The sequence below is a fragment of the Schistocerca serialis genome, chromosome 1 (assembly GCF_023864345.2).
Source record: "Schistocerca serialis cubense isolate TAMUIC-IGC-003099 chromosome 1, iqSchSeri2.2, whole genome shotgun sequence".
NCBI classification, from domain to species: Eukaryota; Metazoa; Arthropoda; class Insecta; order Orthoptera; family Acrididae; genus Schistocerca; species Schistocerca serialis.
The window spans coordinates 1,084,713,585-1,084,723,272 of NC_064638.1; the positions used below are offsets into that span (position 1 = coordinate 1,084,713,585).

At 39.6% G+C, this 9,688-nt stretch overlaps 1 protein-coding gene across 1 annotated transcript in view; it reads left to right on the plus strand.

The window, feature by feature from the left end:
• The window catches only part of LOC126416031 (guanylate cyclase 32E), an 809,394-nt gene extending 802,491 nt beyond the window's left edge, over positions 1 to 6,903 (plus strand). The window contains exon 25 of the mRNA XM_050083488.1: positions 6,603 to 6,903. The gene's annotated coding sequence lies outside the window, so the exon portion shown is untranslated. The remainder of the gene's footprint in view (positions 1 to 6,602) is intronic.
• Positions 6,904 to 9,688: the final 2,785 nt, after the last annotated feature.

The window sequence follows — 9,688 nt, forward strand, 5'->3', positions numbered from 1 at the left end:
GATACGCAAGATTCCTTTCTACCTTAGGAGCAGGACTTAGGAGACGACAAACTGGATTACATCCTTCACAGCTGAAGACCGCAGTTGGTTTTTGTGTTATAACTCAGGTCCGATCAATATATGCTATTTCAAAACGCCAGCACGCGGAAGATCTTTCAAAAATACGTCGTCATTGGTACGATTTGTTATAATAGAATTACGGGAAACGTCCTATTGGTATTTAAAGAACTTTCGTATTGTAACCTAGGTGTTACGAAAGTATGTCTTTTAAAGGCAACAGCTTATTTAAAATTTGTCGAAAACTCATGGTATGATTTGCTATAATTAAAAGGCAGTCACTGAAATATCGGAGATTAAAGCATTCAGGATATCGCAACATCAAATATTTACGTGTCATCAGTTCGCTGTGTGTTGTGCATAAGGCCGCAATTATCTGAAGTAACTGGTTTGCATACTGCTGTCTGTAAACACTGATTCGTCTCCTACATCTACATCTACATTTATACTCCGCAAACCACCCAACAGTATGTGGCGGAGGGCACTTTACGTGCCACTGTCATTACCTCCCTTTCCTGTTCCAGTCGCGTATGGTTTGCGGGAAGAAAGACTGCCGGAAAACCTCCGTGCGCGCTCGAATCTCCCTAATTTTGCATTCGTGATCTCCTCGGGAGGTATAAGTAGGGGGAAGCAATATATTCGATGTCGTCATCAGTCTACTGACTAGTTTGATGCAGCCCGCCACGAAATCCTTTCCTGTGCTAACCTCTTCATCTCAGAGTAGCAATTGCAACCTACGTCCTCAATTATTTGCTTGACGTATTCCAATCTCTGTCTTCCTCTACAGTTTTTGCCCTCTACAGCTCCCTCTAGTACCATGGAAGTCATTCCATCATGTCTTAGCAGATGTCCTATCATCCTGTCCCTTCTCCTTATCGGTGTTTTCCACATATTCCTTTCCTCTCCAATTCTGCATATAACCTCCTCATTCCTTACCTTATCAGTCCACCTAATTTTCAATATTCGTCTATAGCACCATATCTCAAATGCTTCGATTCTCTTCTGTTCCGGTTTTCCCACAGTCCATGTTTCACTACCATACAATGCTGTACTCCAGACGTACATCCACAGAAATTTCTTCCTCAAATTAAGGCCGGTATTTGATATTAGTAGACTTCTCTTGGTCCGAAATGCCTTTTTTGCCATAGCGAGTCTGCTTTTGATGTCCTCCTTGCTCCGTCGGTCATTGGTTATTTTACTGCCTAGGTAGCAGAATTCCTTAACTTCATTGACTTCGTGACCATCAATCGTGATGTTAAGTTTCTCGCTGTTCTCATTTCTACTACTTCTCATTACCTTCGTCTTTCTCCGATTCACTCTCAAACCATACTGTGTACTCATTAGACTGTTCATTCCGTTCAGTAGATCATTTAATTCATCTTCACTTTCACTCAGGATAGCAATGTCATCAGCGAATCGTATCATTGATATCCTTTCACCTTGTATTTTAATTCCACTCCTGAACCTTTCTTTTACTTCCATCATTGCTTCCTCGATGTACAGATTGAAGAGTAGGGGCGAAAGGCTACAGCCCTGTCTTACACCCTTCTTAATACGAGCACTTCGTTCTTGATCGTCCACTCTTATTATTCCCTCTTGGTTGTTGTACATATTGTATATGACCCGTCTCTCCCTATAGCTTACCCCTACTTTTTTCAGAATCTCGAACAGCTTGCACCATTTTATATTGTCGAACGCTTTTTCCAGTTCGACAAATCCTATGAAAGTGTCTTGATTTTTCTTTAGCCTTGCTTCCATTATTAGCCGTAACGTCACAATTGCCTCTCTCGTCCCTTTACTTTTCCTAAAGCCAAACTGATCGTCACCTAGCGCATTCTCAATTTTCTTTTCCATTCTTCTGTATATTATTCTTGTAAGCAGCTTCGATGTATGAGCTGTTAAGCTGATTGTGCGATAATTCTCGCACTTGTCAGCTCTTGCCGTCTTCGGAATTGTGTGGATGATGCTTTTGCGAAAGTCAGGTGGTATCGCCAGACTCATATATTCTACACACCAACGTGAATAGTCGTTTTGCTGCCACTTCCCCCAATGATTTTAGAAATTCTGATGGAATGTTGTCTATCCCTTCTGCCTTATTTGACCGTAAGTCCTCCAAAGCTCTTTTAAACTCCGATTCTAATACTGGATCCCCTATCTCTTCTAAATCGACTCATGTTTCTTCTTCTATCACATCACCACAAATCTTCACCCTCATAGAGGCTTTCAATGTATTCTTTCCACCTATCTGCTCTCTCCTCTGCATTTAACAGTGGAATTCCTGTTGCACTCTTAATGTTACCACCGTTGCTGTTTTTTAATGTCACCAAAGGTTGTTTTGACTTTCCTGTATGCTGAGTCTGTCCTTCCGACAATCATATATTCGATACCTCATCCAGAAACGCACCCTCTCCAAACCTGAACAGCAAGCTACACCGCGATGCAGAGCGCCTCTTTCGCAGAGTCTGTCACTTGAGTATGCTAAACATCTCCGTAATGCTATCACGCTTACCAAATAACCCTGTGACGAAACGCTCCGCTCTTCTTTGGATCTTCTCTGTCAACCCGACCTGGTGCGGATCCCACACTAATGAGCAATACTCAAGTATAGGTCGAACGAGTGTTTTTTAAGCCACCTCCTTTGTTGATGGACTACATTTTCTAAGGACTCTCCCAATGAATCTCAACCTGGCAACCGCCTTACGAACAATTAATTTTATATGATCATTCCACTTCAAATCGTTCCGCACGCATGCTCCCAGATATTTTACAGAAGCAACTGCTACCAGTGTTTGTTCCGCTATCATATAATCATACAATAAAGGATCCTTCTTTCTGTGTCTTCGCAATACATTACATTTGTCTTCACTTTTTCTGAAAGATTGTAGACTTACTAATTAATTTATAGAAGTATGTTCTGTATGTACATGGCTGTAGTTGTTACAGTTTTTGAACGTACGAAGAAACATGAACTAACGGACAGCAAGAGTGCTTCCTACGTCACTGCCTGACACACATACACATATACACACTTTCATGAAGAACAAAAGATTTAGTACTAAGGTTGCAGCAAGCATTATTTATTTATTTTTTTGCTTTATTCACAAGAGAAATTGCACTGCTTGCAGTGGAATATCTTGCGCTTTGTTGTTTCAATTATTGGAATCCACAGGTTCTAAAAATTATTATACTGAACTCAAGCAGTAATCTAATGAGAATGGCCTTAGGGTTTTAATAAAATGTCAAAGAGTGAAACGTCCCCTTTGGAAACTTTTATAAATGACAGTGCTGGAAAACCTACACGTTATGTGATTTTCAAACAGCTGAGCAAAACTGAACGTACTCAGACATTACTCTCTTTACTTATTCTGATCAACACTAAACTAACACACAATGTTTTTAGCGCAACGCAATCTGACTTTCAAAAATCCCTACAAAAGAGTAGCCCTGACTAACTGTAACCTATACCTTTCATGAATCGATAGAGAACAGACAATGTATTTATCTTAATAATATTCGAAATTCATAATATATATATTAGTTCATGATATCTATCATTACAAATTTACTCTTTCTGATGGACACAAGTCCAGATCATCCGCTCTCAAAACTTCGCCATCTCTCTTCCCACATCCACCACTGCTGGCGGCTTAGCTCCAACTGCGCAACGCTACACGCTGTTCACATCCAACTGCCCGACACTACAATAACAAATATTCCAACAACGCAAACCAGCCCCAGACTGCACACAGCCTACTTACATAGCATCTACTGTTTTGTGTTTTATGTTGGTAACGCCACGCAGCGCTCTGTATGAAAATCACTGACTGTGCTGTGTGCAGTCTGTGGTTGGTTTGCATTGTTGGAATATTTGTTATTGCAGTGTTGGGCAGTTGCATGTGAACAGCGCGTAGCGTTGCACAGTTGGAGGTGAGCCGCCAGCAGTGGTGGATGTGGGGAGAGAAATGGCGGAGTTTAGAGAGCGGATGATCTGGACGTGTGTCCATCAGAAAGAGTAAATTTGTAATACTGCATATCATGAACTGATATATATTATGACTTTTGAACATTATTAAGGTAAATACATGGTTTGTTCTCTATCAAAATCTTTCATTTGCTAACTATGCCTATCAGTAGTTAGTGCCTTCAGTAGTTAGAATCTTTTATTTAGGTGGCAGTAGTGGCGCTCTCCGTATTGCAGTAGTTCGAGTAACGAAGATTTTTGTGAGGTAAGTGATTCATGAAAGGTATAGATTGTTGTTAGTCAGGGCTATTCTTTTGTAGGGATTTTTGAAAGTCAGATTACGTTGCGCTAAAAATATTTTGTGTCTGTTTAGTGTTGATCAGAATAAGTAAAGAGAGTAAAGTCTGAGTACGTTCAGTTTTGCTCAGCTGTTTGAAAATCAAATAACGTAGAGGTATTCCAGCACTGTCATTTATAAAATTTTCCAAAGGGGACGTTTCAAGTGATGTGCATTTTTGTCTGGCTTGGAAGACAATTTTAAATTTGTATCGCAATATTTGTAATGGAAGTGTTAGAAGCTGAGGTCCTTACTAAATGGACGAGGAACTTGTCTTTTTGCTCTGTATGATATCAACGGACATAGAAGTTTCTATGAACGTTTCGTAGATTATTTTGTGTGTACTTGCGTCGCTTTTCATAATGATACTGTGTTATTCGCGAGCCAGATACTTCTGACAGCTTCCGTTGGAGTGCGCTGCGGTCGCAAACCACGGTGAGGAACGCGTTCTGTGTGATTGCCAGCTTCTCTCCAGGCACGCACCAAGCACGATGGCAACCATATCTGCCGTGCTGCACGATCAGAAAAGGTCCCGTTGAGGACGGCTTTTGGTCTCAGTGCATACATTACAACGTGATCAATTTATATAACTGAAAAGTGGGTTCAAAAATATTTCGTTCCAATGTCTGCACACGCTTTTTTTATCAGAAGTATTTAACTACTGCTTTCCCAGCACTATCCACAATGTATTGTTGTAAGTGTGCACTGCACGGGCGAATTAACGGGTGCCGATTGATAAAAGCTTTTCCCACACGATACATCACCCCCTCGTAAAACACTGTTGGTAAACAGTTTTCTGCCGGTTCTCTGCGGCTTGAACGACTCAAACTTTTTAGGTTTTGGGGTCCTGTGCCTCATTCTGTAAGAATGCCTCGTTCTGTCGTTATAGGACCGATTTGTTGTCCGTTTTCTGTCCGACTGTTAAATAACATTTTTCTCACGATCGGGTAAACGCAACAAGTTCAAATTAATGTCACCTATTAATGTCCATGGTTCTTTGGGGGTGTAAAAATTATAACTGTCTCAGTCACTGTAATCAAAATGTACGACCATTTATGGTACATATTTTGATAATCGCAAACTCACTTAGTAAATCTATAGGGTACTTCTCGTTGACCTAGAAACATGAAATTTTGCAAGACACACAGTTTCAAGCTACAAATAACGGAAAAAATCAGAAATTTGTTAATTCGCAATTATATCATACGAAAGGAACATTTTACAATCATTTTTTATTCATCTGTCTGTCTGTCCGTTTGTCAGGACTCCTTCTCTGGAACAGGTTGGCGTATCAAGTACAGAGTTATGTTACTTATTAAAGTCTATGAGCTCTTGGCAGTGTAAAATATTTATGCTTCTAAGACAGTTCAGTCATGATACTTGTCCATTTATGTCATATATTTTGAAACCCGCTGAACCAACTCATCAAAACTCACAAGGTACTTCCCGCTGACCTGGAATCATGAAATTAGGAAGAAGCAATGTTTCACAGTGCAGGTAAAGAAAAATAATCCGAAGATTGTTAATTTCTAATTGTATAGCACGATAATATACTTTTTGTCCTTTTTTTATTCGTCTACCTGTTTGCCTGTCCATTTCGTCGTGAATATGTTGGTGTATCAGTTTCAAGTTTATGTCACTTAATAAGGGTATGATACCTTGGCAGTGTAAGAAATGTGAGATTCTAAGTATATGCAATCAAAAGATAGGGCCAGTTATGCCACATATTCTGATACTAGCAAACTAACTCATCAAAACATATAGGGTACTTTCCGTTGACGTAGAGCCATGAAATTTGCAAGAAGCAGGGTTTCACTGCGTACGTAAAGAAAAGCTATGTAAATTGTTGAATTTTATTTATACTACATAAAAAATATCTTTTTGCCATTAGATCATACGTTGCTTTCACCATTGGTCAAAAGCATAATAGACGAACATTACTGTATGCAAACATAGAATCTAAACTGTAGTCATGTTTTGGTGAGTAAATACAAGATATTTTATTAAATCCTGTATGTCCACATATATAAACTGAAGTCCACTGCTCCCTTCTTTTTGTATGTTCTGGCTATTCTGGGGAACTACTGTAGAGAATCTGATAGGGTCTCGGAATTCCCTGGACAGATTTTTTGCCAATATCTATATCGAGTGTCACATCATGCTACACGATACCTTTAACGTTTCTCTGCAAACACCCGTAAAGAGTAATTTTTCTCGTACAACACAGACATCATTTCTTGTTTCCAGGAGGAACGAACTTCCAGACCGCCGGTGACTTACGTTCCAGACGAGCTGCACAGGGAGAAGCAGAGCTGTGCTTCGTCGAGGGCGGTGGACTGGCACTCAACTGTTTCAGTGGACTACGTATCTCCCGTGGCTGGTCTTGAGAGCAGGTTCGAGGAGGAACACACCAAAGAGGAGTATTTTTGTAACCAAAGAAGAATTTACGCACAGAGATGGTATGGGATGAGAGTAAATTAATTGTGCTTTTGCACCTTATTTATTTGTATATACATGTAATTCACCATGAATAAATAAATATAATTAATTTATGTGTCTTGCTTTTATATGCATTGAACTATTGTACTCGGTTTCATTACGTAGTGAGCAAAACACTCTCGAAGTAAAAAAAAAAGAGCTTTTTCAAAAGATCACATTCCAAACAACAAATTAAATATGAGAATATTTAATTGCTAATACATTATCTCCGAAAACAGTGGCTAATTTCTTGCGAGCAGCACACACAATTGGAGTAGTCGATGGACGAGGGATATCAATGATACAGGTTCATAAATCCGAAAATTAAAGGAACCTTTAAAACAAACAAACTACGTAATTATTACAAAGTTTAAAATCACTTTAGAAATAAGTGAAAGAAACATTAATGAATGGTTAAATATTAAAACTATGAAAGATGTTGTAGAAGAAGTTTAAAAATATTTTGCTTTCTAGGAACGAAGATTTCACAGTGTCGCTCATGCAAGCAACGCATCAAATATGAAATAGCAGCATGCATGTCCGAAAGAATATTGGATTGTACTTCTTAATAACGCAAGCACTGCTGTTTCGTATTTATTCGCCAATATCAGACGTCCGACTGTTAAATGTATCCTTCCTGGACGAAATATACGTAATGTATTAGTGCAAGTTGTGACACATGGATGATAACATACGGAAGTTTGTGTCTGACAGTGATTCATGAACAGATGGCCGAAGCTGTTAAGGTGACAGCTCGCATGAGGTGGAAAATCCAGGTTAGAATAACGGTCCGGCACCGACTGCCATTGTTGTCATTCCAATATACAGCCGATGTTGGTTCATATTGTCAGTTGCGAATACATTTCCCGAACTTATAAAAAAGCGCATAGGGAAATGCGACGAAATAAACATTAAATGGAGGAAAATCTATTAGTGACAAACATGGCCGAAGAAATGAAGCGGTTACCAAACTCCACGTCAGGAGCAGCGTATTATATTAAAGTGTTACCTGTGTAGCGAGGAAACCTGCGAAGAAACACCAGCCATGTGGTGTTTGTAAATGAAGTCAACAATTAAATGGCTGTAATAAAGCAATTTAAAAGAGATACTAAGGGAAAAAGCAAAACTCGCGTCACAATAGAGGGTAGGTTAGCGAGATATGCAATGTCCCTGGAAAGAGCAGTAAAGGGGAGAGATTGCAAGCGTAGAGAAAGAAAAAGTTATCTAAACGAAATTATCGAAGAATTTGGTTACAGTACGTATATGAATATAAAAGAGACAAACATGAGATTAACAAGACATTGATGAAGGCAGGAACTGAGTTCAAAAATCGCAGGCTATTAAAATATTACTTGTAGCTTAAGGTATCTTGGAAGACAGCTGTTACCAACGCAGTCGTGTAATCTGGAATAGGCCACAACAGCTTTCCTCCGCGTTTATAGCTTGATGGTCGTCGGTAGCCTATAAAACCCTGACCTTCCTTCGTCACTAACACGTTTGGTGAAGAGGTGGCGCCTAGAACTGTGGTTCCCGATCTGGGAGTAATTATCCCCTGAGAGACAAAATGAATTTTTCTGAAGGATAAAAACTAAACGGTTCAATTCTACTGTAGTCACGAAACTAAATTATTTTCAAAATATCACAACTATTATCACAGTTTTGTAAGGCTCCAATACTGATTATACAAGTTACCAATAATTGCTTTTTCTGAGATAGTAGCATTAACCCGGTAGAGGTTACAGGTTCCTCACATAGCCCAACCATTACACACATGTGTTATGCTTTGTCCTGTAGGCTGCTGACGATAAAAGTGAGACATATATGTACAATTGCTAAAGATCTCAAGAAAATATCTTCTCCAAGTTACAGATAGTACCTGCAGTCGTCAAGAAATTGCGTCACTACTCGCTTCAAAACAGAAAAATGAATTAATTGACAGTACGACACAGCAGTAACTACATAAGGCTATACACAATATTATTATTATTATTATTGTTATTATTTTTATTTGGCTAGTTAGACACAAGACATTAACAGCCTGAAGTAGTCCAATTTGTGCCAGTTCAGAAATAAGGACAATCAAGTTATTTGCAAGCAATAAATACAGTGCACACAACTGAGCTTGTTTGGTTTTCTGTGGGGGGTTGTAGTAAGCAAGCCAGGCAAGTGCCGCAATGGAGAGGAGTAAAACAGGGGTAGCATGTTTTCCAGCAAGGGTCTACCCTCACTGTGGATCGTTTGCTTTCTTATCCCAGAAGGAGCTGTGGGTAGCACTTGCAATGCACTGTAGATTGCTTCAGCATTCACCCTACCACAAACACATACACAAATGAAAGTGTTCCAAGAAAAGTCTTATATTCTACAGTTTAGCGGGTACTAAAGTTGGTGATAACATTGGGGAGGGATAGGGGTGGGGGGTACTACAAAAGTCTGATTGCACTCAGGGATAATGGTTGGGAACCAGTGGCCTACAATGGCCTGTAGAAATGCATGATGTGCACTCCGTAACAACATTCCGAATTCTTCTAAAATCTTGAATCAACGAATGACCTGCGAATATATAGTCGAGCAGTAAGTCGTAGAAGAACTAAACTGCGTCTCATGGAGAATCACTAAACTCGTATTGTCAGTTATAAACGGGGCCATTGTTGCCAGTTGTCCCGAGGTAATTGCTCTTACACTATACGCACTTACACGGGATGTCCTAAAACCTGAAATGTTCCCATTATACAGTGTGCAGGATGTCAAGCCGCACATTTTGAGACAGACATCAAATCGTATTAGATGAATATTTCAGGCTGTACAACGTCAGGTGCCTATAAACTGCTTGCGTTTGTATAGTGCCGGTTATCTTC